Source organism: Eretmochelys imbricata, chromosome 1, assembly GCF_965152235.1.
Source record: "Eretmochelys imbricata isolate rEreImb1 chromosome 1, rEreImb1.hap1, whole genome shotgun sequence".
In the NCBI taxonomy this organism is placed as follows: domain Eukaryota; kingdom Metazoa; phylum Chordata; order Testudines; family Cheloniidae; genus Eretmochelys; species Eretmochelys imbricata.
The window spans coordinates 169,816,078-169,829,777 of record NC_135572.1 but is presented as its reverse complement, the minus strand read 5'-3'; positions in this window follow the sequence as shown (position 1 = coordinate 169,829,777).

Genomic DNA, 13,700 nt, shown 5'->3' with positions numbered 1-13,700 from the left:
AGCATTCTGGCCAGTGCCTTTTCACTGATGCACTTTAGCTTGTGATTTATGCTTTTTTCTTCATATTAAGCATACATGTGGCAACTTGAGCCTCGGACAATCTCAAATAATAAAACAACCTGTCTGTCTGCCTGGTAGATTTGCCTAACAGTCTGCTATTTGGTCTAGGCATGGTTTGTTAGAACGAAGGGATGACAATGAGTCAGCAGTGAGGTAGCAAGAACTTTCTCAGCTCTGATAGTTCCCGTTTGCATGAGCCCTTATCTATAGTGAAAAACACCGATGTGAAAAGTCTGACTGAAATCCACACAAGCAAGGATAGAGTAAGGGCAGGACAGTCCTTCCACATGCAGGTCTCTCCATTAGGGGCAGCCATTGATATCATATGAGCTGACTCACACTGGGTGAGCATTAAGATTGGATCTGAACAAATAATTAATAGCAAATGATTAAACGTAACCTCCTTCTGAAGCAGTTTATGATTAAATTGAACTTATTTGTTAGTCAAAGTTATTTATGAAATAGTTTGTGGTCTGTAGATTAAGAAAATTAATTACTAGTATTTAATAACTGAAATCTCAGCTATGCTGTAATTAGTTTGATTGGACACAGAGATCACAAGGCATTGTTTCTGTTCACTTAGTAGATGACTAACAGAATCTGGTTTTTGGTGGAAGTACTTTAGTTTATGATTTCAAAGTTTACTTTCCATGAATATTTGGTAATAGAAACAACAAATTTCAAGGGATGATGAACATCCCTGCAGGTAAAGTTATTTGCTGAAATAGAAAAGGACTGCCAAAGGGGCATGAAATCCATATTTTTTATTATTCAAGCAAACATTGGTAGAAAATGTGTGGTATTCAACCTGCTGTAATTAAGATAGTCTCCTTTTATGGCCACTGTGATAAAAGTTAATCCCATTGTTAATTCTGGCTTTCCTTGTTTTAAGGGTTTCAATCCCTTAAATTTAGAAGTGGAAACTAAATTTAAGTGAAACACAGATTTTTTTTGCTCAGTTCTTCCACTTAACCTGGCTGTGGGAGACATGAAGACAAAGCCTGATCCTGCAACATTTTTGCACCTGGCTAACTTTAAGAATGTGAGAAGTCCTGGTGACTTCAGTGGGTTTACTCATGTGTGTAAAGTTAGGCATTTGCAGGAGTGTTGGTGGTATCAGAGGCCTAAGTTGCAACTATTTATTTTTTTTAAATTCTCTTCCCTCTATGAAATTCTCTGTGTACTTCCTGGTTCACGTGAGGTACCCAAGTATGCATTGTTTTTGGACATCAAATACAGTGGAGTGTAATGTGACTTCTGGCATGTGTCATGTCACATTCTGTCAAACAAATACCAAGAGAATTTCATAGAGCAAAAATGTGTTTTAAATAACCACTTTAAACTTATTTCTGGGCTGAACGTCCTTCACACTGCGGCTAGTTAGAGCATCCACCACAGAAATCTGTCCATAGGTAAGAGTTTAATTTTGCATTACAGAGGACTTTAGTAGATAATATGCATTAAGCTAGCAAAGCTAAATACATTATTGGCCAAATAATTGTACAGGTACTTTTTTTCAGTTTTCAACCAATTCTACCACTGTTCATACACTATTAATACACTGATTTATACAAACATTTTTGATTCTGGTATTCAACCATCTCAGGTTTGGTATTTTTGATAGTGTTTTAGTTTTGGAGGCTTTTATACCAGGGTTTAATTTACTGCCGTTTTTGCAGGGGAAGAGAAAAGAAGAAGCTTTTATATTCTCTCTGCTTCTTCAAAGCTGTGATGATATGCCATCCAAGAATAGCCTGTTTGCAAGGGGCTCAGCGAGTCATCCTGACAGTGTACCCAAACCCCACCAGTTCAAGGAGTGAGAGATCAGAGGTCATCCCTGGGTCTTGACCTCCCTCACAATGGCATGCAGAATTGCCTGGCCAATTTCCTCTGGGTTTCGTTTGGCAGGCACTCAGCCAGCATGGGAAGCAGTCTTTCCCACAGATGTTGAGTAGAAAAGGAGCTATTTACCGGGGGCGGGAGGGAGTTATATATTCAGATTGTGATCAGAATAGATTTGTTTTTTCAGTGTATAACACAGTTGTTGTTTAACTAAAGCACTGGATTCTAATAGCAAAACTTAAAATATTTGTATGCCCAGAGCTTACATTCTTGGGTTTCAATCTTCCACCTGATACTGCTGCGCACTCATATCTTATCTGGGATTCACAGTGTCTGGTGCGATTCCAAGTGACAGACTGCAAAGGGTGGCACTGTCAGAGGTGACCCACTGCAGGATTCTCAGGCAAGCACTGGTTACACTTGACTGACTTGCCATTACACCTTTAGTTCTTCTCCTGCCCAAACCCTATCACTAGGCAATCCAGCAATTCCCCCTTACTGGCAGGTGTCTTTCCTCAGCCCAGGCCTTGCCACACAGTGATCTGCATTGCCTCGTTCTCAGGTGTGTTCTACCAACTGCCATTAACCATTCTGAGCCCCCAGAGCCATTATACTCCTTTCCTCTTGTATATTGCCTTTTGGTCAGAGCGGTACCTGGTGTCCTTATTCCAGAGCACCAAAAACATTTGTTCACAATTCACTCAATTCTTGCAGGATCACTGGGGTGACCATATTTTCAAAAGGGAAAACAGGACACAGCGCAGGGCTAGCTGAGCTCCCACCTCCCCCCATTTGGTCGCCTGAGGCCCCATCCCCACCCCTGCAGCGCTGCTCCCAGCCGCTCGCCCTAGGCGCTCCCCCCAGACTGTCACTCGAACCATGCCAGCCCCCCATGCTTAAGGCTATTGCGGGTCATGGAACCCTGCCTGCCCGACCCTCCTTCACTGGAACCCTTCCTCCCCCACACACCATGCCCCTACATCTCAGCTCACCCCCTGCACTTTCCTCCTCTCTGTACCCCACTTTTTTGTCAAAAAAGTCAGCATTTGTCCCATTTGCCCTTGCCAACTTGATCACTTGGCAAGAGCAAACAGGACAAATGCCCACTTTTGCAAAAAAAAAAAAAAAAAAAAAATTCAGGACAGCTGGGACAGGGCTTAAAAAAGGGATTGTCCTGGCCAAAATGGGATGCCTGGTCACCCTAAGGATCAGCAATCCATCAGTGGGAAAGCCGGTTAGAGTCATTTGGGTTGGAAGGCTACTGAGAAGTGTGTCATAATCTAGTAAATCCTTCTGTATTGTAGCAGGATTGATTTCTTTGTGACTAAACTATCTCCGTTAGGCATGTTTGTTCTGTGTTTATACAGTGCCTTACACAATGAAGTCCTGGACTAGGGTTCCTAGGTGCTACAGTCATACGAATAATGATAATAGGCGCCTAATCTTAAGTGTATCCCTTTGAAGGGCACTGGCAGGTATTTTGACTCAGCCTACTCTCCCCCAAATTGCCCATGTCTACCTCGTAAGGTCAACTTCCTCCTCTCCCCTGAATGTTCCACAGCCTCCACTTCTCCCAGGGATTGTTCTGTAGTCTCCATTCTGCGTAGTAAATTGGCACCATTACATTGCCAATTACATAGTCAATTAGCACCATTACATTGTTGACTCAAGAACCAAGGAAATGCTTCAATCTTCTCTCTCCCTGGCTCCAGAGCAGCATGGGGGCCTTTAACTGTCTCACCCTTACAGCCCCATAGAGCAGAAAAACTTTTCTTGTAAAGCCTGCCTTCCAGTCTTGCTAATTAATGCCAGATTTAAGACAGTACTTAATTACAAATGAAAGCACTTGAAATAAACCCTCCCAACATGTAAAAAATTTCTTCCCTGACAAAATAATGAAGTACAAAGTAGACTAAACAGCTAACTTCAAAGTTGGATCAATAAATAAACCATGCTAAACTTGGGGATTTTTAGATTCCCCTCCAAAAAACAGACAGACAAACAAACAAACAAAAAACCTAGGCCCAGTGGGGCCTTGCACCTGAGTCTCCCACATCACAGGTGAATGTCTCAGCCATCAGGTGATTAACTTGGTCAGGCTTATGCTTTCAAAAATTTTGAAAGGGCTCAGTTTCATTCCTATGTGGGATACAAACAAATTGTGAATCGTCAACATTTTTCATGAAACAGAATTGTTTTCTGGGCAGCCCAGCTTCCTCAAGGTTGAATATGCTCTGACAGGTGGCTTTGTTTTGGACCATAAAGATAGAACCTCTTAAAGAGAAGGTGGAATTCTGCAAGCACCTTGTATCACTTCAGATCCTTGCAGTGTAATCAACATTGCTATGAGCAGATCGATGCAGCAGCAGTCATATTCCTCTCATTGGACAGGATTTCTATCTGGTTTTGCAGTAGTGAACAGAGTTGTCCTTAGCAAGAAGCCTTAGCTTTTGTTGCTGTTCCCTGTGAGCAAAAGTGTCAGTACTTGCAATTGTGGAGGATGCTGGGAGTGAGAAACTGGCAGTTCAATGAACTATGTACCATGGTGGATGCAGACAGATAAGAAATGCATGGTGTTAAGAATGAGGAATAAGGATGAGAAGGACCTTTTAATAATATCCAAAATGACCTGACCTTTAACCCAAACCATTTTTAAGTCAATATGTTCAGTTAAGATTTCTCTCTCTTCCCTCCCAATGTTCCTGTCTGCTTGCACTTCCCAGTTTGAGTAAAATCTCAGTCTTCTTGTCTTCGAGTCCCACTCTTCCCGCCGGCATCTTACGTCCTCATCTGATTTCAGTCCCTTGCCCCAGATCTTCGCTCTACCCCACAACTCCAATTCCTAGTTTCCTTCCCAAAGCTTCTTCTCCCAATCTACTTCTTCTGCTACCCAAACCCTGTCAGCTCTTGTTCCTCCACCAGCAGGGAGCACAGAGAGCACAGAAGACAGTCTCCCTGCTCTCAGGTCTAGCGCCCAGTGCCACAGTGGCTATGAGCATCAATTGCAGGGAAAGTCCTAGTCAGTGCCTGGAGCCCAAAAATGGAGCTGACTCAGTGAAGACAGAATTTTTGCAGAATTTAGCTGCCAAACTCTAACCAGTCTCTACTGAGCATGTGTAAACTGGGATTGTTCAAAGGTTTATAACTTGGTCAATATTGGACAGTTTTTCCACTGGAACAGCAAAAGGCACATCCTTGACACAAAGATCACCCGTCACCAAATTTCAAGACCCTGTTTGAAAGCATGGGGGTGCTACTGCTTCTCAAATCAATTGTAAGAATATTATAGCATGGGCAAAGCAATATATTTTCCCCTAATCTCATTCTAAGAAAACAGCTGAATCATTTCTACCAAGACTAAAATAAAATAACCCTCCCTCTCCCTCCCCTGCCACAAACATCCTGTATTCCGCTTGTGGCAGACACCTAGTATGGAAAATTTTTGCTTGAACAGGTTATATGCAACTGAAAACAAGGCCTTATAATGGGAAATGTTGGTAGGCAGCACTATCGGCTCCATCTATAAGAAAAACATGTCTATACAAAATAACCAGTTCATGAAAATGTATTGAACTCCAAGTTCTACGCCCCAATCATATGCCAAAAATAAAGTCCATAATTAATAGAGATGTTTGGTGCAGTTCAAATAGATCACTTCACAAAGCGTTTATTTCTTTATAAAAGGAAACATTTCAAAAATGCCCACGTAATGACCTCTTGAAGTCACACAGATTATATGTTGTATCCTTTTAAAAATGTATTTCCACCCAACTCTGAACCATATTTTACTAAAAAAAGAAAAGGAGGACTTGTGGCACCTTAGAGACTAACAAATTTATTTGAGCCTAAGCTTTCATGAGCGACAGCTCACTTCATCGGATGCATTCAGTGGAAAATACAGTGGGGAGATTGGAATTATGTTTTGCTAAGGGCAGGAATGGGAACAGGGACACAGGTAAGGCTATGTGGTGTCAGAGCTGGAAAGGGGGACACTAAGGAAGGAAACTGGAATCATGCTTGCTGGAAGTTCATGTTAGAAGGACAGGGAAGTAAGTGGGTGAAGGAATAAGCCCCCTAACATCTTGGTCCCCACTGTATTTTCCACTGAATGCATCCGATGAAGTGAGCTGTAGCACACGAAAGCTTATGCTCAGATAAATTGGTTAGTCTCTAAGGTGCCACAAGTACTCCTTTTCTTTTTGCGGATACAGACTAACACGGCTGCTACTCTGAAACCTGTCATATTTTACTAGTTCCTTATTTCAGCAGATGCCTACTCAAGTCAATGCAGGATTACTTAGGAAAGATTGAGTGAAAACTGTGGGTTAGATCATACCGCTAAGTCTCCCCACATGCATATCTCCTTCTTCCCACAGGGAAAGGATGAACCACCTGTACGGTGTATTTTACACTTATTGCCCTATCCCACATGGAAAGAAATAGTCATAAATGTTTCATTTCCTTCTGATAAGGACTATTCACTTGTGACAAATGCATGGATTTGATCTGAGGGGTGCAGTTCCATTATATTATCCCCCTGCCCAAAAAGATCTGTTCCTGCAGGATACTTCACCCTTGATCAAACTGGCAAATTATTATGAAAACTCATTAAAACCTCAGTTACTGAAAATTCAGCAAACAAAAGCTGACTGTTCAATTTACACAATTTTCATTGTAATGCACTTAGTACTAGCCCTGCTCCACTGAAGTCAATGGGAGTTTTGTTTAATGGGAACAGAGTCAGGGCCTTAATGAACTATGAACTTGGATTTTTCAGGGTGCTTAACTATGATCTTTCCCTCCCTAATTTTACATTTCTAATATATGTGCTTAAAGAAAACATCTCATGAATTTCCGCAACAGCCTCATGAGCTGTTAATGTTTAGCTAGGGGTGGATTCAATTAGTTACTCCTTTTGCCTATTTGTCTTTTGAAAATAGCAAACAAAAAAACAAAAAACATTTAAGGCTCTGTGTGAGTCTCCCTAGTTTGATTAATAATCTTTGTTTTATTGAATCTTCAATAAGTAGATTCTTATGAAATGTAATGTAGATTCTTGCCTAATCTAGGAAACTCACTATTGATTTGGACTAATTAACTTTGTACCAGAGTGCTTCAGACACAGTCTATTAGAAGCTAAATATGATTTGCTTTATAGTTCAAAATTTAGAACAAGTGTAACTTGGGTGACAGATTAGAAAGATTTTTCTCAGTGTGATATTCTGAATTGTTATATGGTTGTCTCTTGTTATCACTGAAATTTGTAGCGTGTTGCCATTTCTATTTCCACATCACATGCTGCCCTTCTTACTTATCTCATTGATGGATAGAGAAGATTGGGAATGAGTCCTATCAGAACAAGGAAACTGACAACCACGGGGGCGGGGAGCTTCTTTCAAGTACAGAAGAGAACATTTATGGGAGCCAGACTTAGGCTATGGAACTCACTTCCATAAATTATAAGGAAGGATCCACTGTCATTCGCTACCCATTCATAATTAATTGCAAAACCCATCTCTTCATATTTGCATTCTCATAATAACTATTATCGTACAAACAAAAGGTGAAATTCTGGGCCCACGAAAATCTGTGGAAGTTGCAATTGACTTCAATAGGACCAAAATTTCACCAACACATGCACTTGCTGGGGGCCCCACCACCCATGGGGACTCAGAGCCCCAGGGTCCCTCTGCCCCCAGAGGCGGAGGGGAGCTGCTGGGGTCTTCCTGCCCTGCGGCAGTGGCTGGAGGAGCTGCCGGGGAGCCCCCCCCACCCCCCGCAGAGGCCAGGAGCTGCGGGGTACATGCCCTGCCTGCAGCGGCTAGGAGCTGCAGGGGACTCCCGCTGCCCATGGCAGCTGGGAGCTTGGGGGCCTCAAGCCTGCCTCATGTGGTGGGGGTACCTCACAGCTCCCTGCCACTGAGGGAGGCGGCAGGACCCTGCAGCTCCCAGCCACCGGTGCTGAAGTCACAGAGGTCTTTGGAAGTCATGGATTCTGTGACATCCGTGATCTCCATGACAGAATCATAGCTTTAGCTATGACATATGGAGTGTATGCCTACTGACATGAGTTGGAATGTTAAGATTACCCAGGGGACCACTAATTTTTGTACAATACCTTATGTTAGATCTTCCAGGCTGAGCATTTGTGCAGAACACAATGTAAGTATGAGTAGGTAAAATTGTAAATGTTACATTTTGCACCAATCATGGGGGCTCCAAAGTGCTGAACTCATCTAAAAGTAGCAGTAGTGGTTTTGACAAACTGTAAGTGTTTGTCTGTTTATTCCTAGATAGTGGATAATGGCCACATAGAAGGTACAATGAAATGGTTAATTAGAAACAGTCTTCAAAATCTCTGGTAAAGGGAGAGGAACCTAACAAGGTAATAATATAATCTAAGACCTTGATCTTGAAAGGGTGGATCCTTATGCAGAATTGAGGCCAAACCCAAAGGGATTAAAAAGTCTAATCAAATATTTTTCCTGTTTGTATATAACAACTATAAGGATTTCAAAATTATTCACATAGTAAATAATACAAGGATTGGTAAGTGGTGACCAGATGAAGATGCTTCCATGAGAAAATTACTTAGAAAAATAGTTTTCTATTGCTTAATTTTACACCATTGCTTTTCCTTTAGTGATAGGTATATATAGCAAAGCACCAAGAGCTGGATGCTTACTCTAGGCTAAATCCTGCTCACTTTATTTACATGAAGAGTTCCACCAAAGGCAATTGGATTACTTGTGTAAAATAAACAGGATTTGGCATGCCATGAGTTGTCCCACCAAAGTCAAAGAGTAAGATACTTATCTTGAACAGTAAGGGTATAAGAATCTGTCCCTAAATTAATGGCTTATATTAAACCAGTGGGCTTCCGTAGATAATCATGTCACAAAAAAAGTCCAAAGCAAAATTTCAGTGCACACAAATATCAAATAAAATACCTTGACAAATAAGCATGCTTACTGATTTATATTCTTTCAACTTCATCCTGAGTATTGTTGGTGTCCATTTCCTCGACTCTATTTGAAAAAGCACCTCTATAGGGTAAGCATGGTAATTACAGAAAATGGCGGGGGGTAGGGGAAGAACAAGAGGATTTTGTTCAGTTCATTCTTAGACAGACAGGAATGATTCAGGCCTAAAGTTCTCCTCAGATTCTGAAACTAAAAGTGGATAATTTGACAAAAATAGATCTATATATTTCAAAGATAAAATAGGATAGAGTTCAATATTTTTAAGATCGTTCATGTTTCAGATTTAGTACTCTGACAATAGACAGACAACTTTCTAGCATTAATACACTTCCCCTCTCCTGCCCCCACCCCCAAAATGCTTTTTTACATTTCCCTCACAATTTGAAACATCTGGTAAATGACTTTTGTTTTCCTGATCCACAGCAGACAGCATGCTTGGATAATCCACTGTTGTTTGCAAAATGTTTATTTCTATGGAAGACTTCCCCTCCTTCCCTGCACATTTTTTACCATTTTCTGTATTCTGAAAATAAAGTTAATCTGAATGCAACATAACAGATTAGTCTATCAACAATGCCATAATGAATGAAACAATAAAATTACATATCAGATGCACCTTTTATTACTGAAATAATTAAGTGAATGAGATGGGGTCCTTAAGAAATATGTATGGCTCTCTAGACAGAGTGAATTTAGATGCCAGTGCTACCGCTGTACAGACACTTTTGCTTTAGCTTATTTGGAATTTGTCGGCTCTTTTGTGAGCAGTTATGTTATTTGAAGGGTGGCTTGGCATATTCTCTGGCTCTTATTATGCAGGAAATGTAGCTGCATGCCATTTACCTTTTAAATGTGTGCCCTTGAAACTTTTGTCATCCTTCCCTCCCCCAAACCCTACCTGCTTCCAGGGTGAAAAATGAGCAAGTTTTGAAAGTTTTCAGTTACAATTAGAATTTGCCCTTTAAGTCAGCTTTTTATCATAAGGTAACCTAACATCCATAGTGTAGTAATCACTAGCATTTTGACAGTGATGCCACCAGCCTTGCAGTGATCAAGACAGAGCATCATTAGATGAAACATATGACTCTCCTGATAGCTGGCACAGATTAAGTCGATTATACTGAACAGTTTTAGAATTATTACCCTCTTACTTTTGACTGGCTGAAACACCTTGACCCTTAGTGATATTGCAAGAAGCAAATCTTTCCAAATCTGAGCAATATATTTCCATATCTAGTAAAAAACACCTTGTTATTGATGTCTCATCCATCAGCTTCCAAAATATAGCAATTAGTTCTTATTTTCTTATGCATTTTGTTTCACCTGGGACTTCAAATCTCAATTATGCTGTTAGCAGCTGAATTGGTGCAGTCACAATATCAAAACGCTGCTGGGCTAAAAAGCAGTTGGATTCAGTGAGCCAAATCCTGCTTGCCTGATTCAAATATGTAGTTTTATTGGGCCAAATTCATCCCCTTGGTAACTCCCTTGATTTCCATGGAGTTATTCTGCAGATGAATTTGGCTGAAAGATCCAAGGTGAGCCCAGTCCTGCAAGCCCTCCATAAATGGGACACCTTTTGAAGTTGATAGTTTAGTGCACCACTGGCTTTCAAGGATGACCCCAATGAGTGCCTGATTTGAGCACATTTACCTCATGGTAGAAAAAAATTGTTCTGCTCCTTATAAATCCATGGATCAGTACTTCCAGGGATAATTCATGTTAAGAATTTTTTTAATTAGTGGTTCTCAAACTATTGTACTGGTGACCCCTTTCACATAGCAAGCCTCTGAGTGTGACCCCCCTTATAAATTAAAAGCACTTGTTTATAGATTTAACACCATTATAAATGCTGGAGGCAAAGCGGGGTTTGGAGTGGAGGCTGACAGCTCGCGACCCCTCATGTAATAACCTCGCGACCCCCTGAGGGGTCCTGACTCCCAGTTTGAGAACCCCTGCATTATGCCTTCAAAACAGCACACGCACTTTCTTCTGTATTTAAGTAATTAATTCAAAAGACGACAGAGTTCGATATGAATAGAGTAGTGCAATGAGTGTTGCACAGAAAAATGTTAGATGTTAAAAATCATTTGGAAACCTTTCTGAAAATAAAGCACAAATAGTTACAGCCCTTTGAGCCACAGTTCTTTTTTTTTATTTGTTCATTTGTTTTCGAAGGCAATTACCGTGAAATTCACACAGGCTGAGTAATGACTACAACAATTCTCACATTATATCAGAAAATACAAACATATGTTCAGAAGTAAGCCTGGACATTAAAGGGAAGTGGTGAGGTTACAGAAAGGTAACGGGAAGAGTGCCAAGGAATTTCTTTCTCCATAGACAATAAGAAAGATCTGTTCCCTGTGATACTAAATAAATGGAATTTTTGCCAACTAACCAGAGTTCCAGACAACCAATCATTATTCCCTACAAAATGGTAACAAAACACTTCAGACAACCAGAATTTGCTATGCTATTTATGAAATGATATGTTTAAGAAGAAACTGTTTCCTAATTGAGGTCTACCCTCTAACCTGGGAACTAGAGAATCTGAAAGAGCTTGAGCTACTCCAAAACTTTTCACATAGTTTTTTTTGAGGAGGGAAAAAGGTAATTTTAATGTTATACTCTTTGACTGTAGTCCTTCCAAAAATCAAGGGAGGTGGAACAGCAAGGGACCGGTGAACTGGGAGGTTGGTAGACATAGGGTGTTTAACCTTTAAAAATAAATAAATAAATAAAAAATCAGGACTTCAAATTCTAGAAGGCACGATACATTCAAAATTCCAAATTTTGGGTTCCATTTTCCACTCTTTCTGCTTTGTACCATTCAGAGTGCAGAAGGTCAGTGATGAACAAGGGGCAATGCTCTTGGGCTTCTGTTAGCAAAAGGGAGCATAAAGTGGTGGATTCAAGTAAGACGAAGGATGAGACGAGAAGAGGTAATGTCTGTGCATGTAATAATTGAGCATTAAATAGCATCGGTGCTCCCAGACCTCACACGTCTGCTATTTCTCTAAGGAGTGATAAACTGCACATAAATTGTTCTCTGGTGAAGGCAAAAATCGGTGGGATTGTGGAATTTGGGACAGAAGCAGGATTCTGTATGCTCTCCCCCTTGCCACAGTATATGTGCTCTGCGTTGCTGTGACAACTTTCCCCTTTTAAGAGGGTCTCTCTGGTGTTCGTATTCCACCAGGACCAGGAGACCTAGAATCTAAATTCTACAATCCATTCAGTTTCATCCAGTTTGTTACCACCTAGAAATAATAATACTTAACATTTTTATAGCAATTTAAATGCTCACGGTCCTGTACAGACATTAGTCTCCACAGCACCACTGTGAGATTGGTAGAAAACGGATTCTTGGAACCTGCTACAGAAAAACAAAAACTCCAGGCTCACAATCTTGTAACATATCCACAGACACAGTTGTCTCTGTGCTGCACACCATGGGCACCTGGACAGGGCCGGCCTTAGGGAAAATAGTGCCCTGAGTGAACTTGGCACCCACAGGCACTCTCCCATGTCAAAGTTTGACTCAGACTCACAATTTATCAGACCACTCTGTTTTATTAGCAAAGCTGCTCTGCTAATACATCTAGAAGTGAGCCCCCCAAGTGGGGCTTGTGTCTTTTAATTTATACAGTTTTTTGGAGAATAAGTTACAGAGAAGTTACAGACAAAAGAAGAAAAAGATTTTAGTCACCACCCTTCGAGATCCTTAGTGATCAATGGCTCCATGTCTAGTTGGCAGCCGGTGTCAAGTGGAGTGCCCCAGGGGTCGGTCCTGGGGCCGGTTTTGTTCAATATCTTCATAAATGATCTGGAGGATGGTGTGGATTGCACTCTCAGCAAATTTGCGGACGATACTAAACTGGGAGGAGTGGTAGATACGCTGGAGGGGAGGGATAGGATACAGAAGGACCTAGACAAATTGGAGGATTGGGCCAAAAGAAATCTGATGAGGTTCAATAAGGATAAGTGCAGGGTCCTGCACTTAGGACGGAAGAATCCAATGCACCGCTACAGACTAGGGACCGAATGGCTAGGCAGCAGTTCTGCGGAAAAGGACCTAGGGGTGACAGTGGACGAGAAGCTGGATATGAGTCAGCAGTGTGCCCTTGTTGCCAGGAAGGCCAATGGCATTTTGGGATGTATAAGTAGGGGCATAGCGAGCAGATCGAGGGACGTGATCATCCCCCTCTATTCGACATTGGTGAGGCCTCATCTGGAGTACTGTGTCCAGTTTTGGGCCCCACACTACAAGAAGGATGTGGATAAATTGGAGAGAGTCCAGCGAAGGGCAACAAAAATGATTAGGGGTCTAGAACACATGACTTATGAGGAGAGGCTGAGGGAGCTGGGATTGTTTAGCCTGCAGAAGAGAAGAATGAGGGGGGATTTGATAGCTGCTTTCAACTACCTGAAAGGGGGTTCCAAAGAGGATGGCTCTAGACTGTTCTCAATGGTAGCAGATGACAGAACGAGGAGTAATGGCCTCAAGTTGCAGTGGGGGAGGTTTAGATTGGATATTAGGAAAAACTTTTTCACTAAGAGGGTGGTGAAACACTGGAATGCGTTGCCTAGGGAGGTGGTGGAATCTCCTTCCTTGGAAGTTTTTAAGGTCAGGCTTGACAAAGCCCTGGCTGGGATGATTTAACTGGGGATTGGTCCTGCTTCGAGCAGGGGGTTGGACTAGATGACCTTCAGGGGTCCCTTCCAACCCTGATATTCTATGATTCTATGATCCCTGAGACCAGTCACGTACCTTCAATTACCTGCCACCCTTAACAATCTCCTTTAACAGCT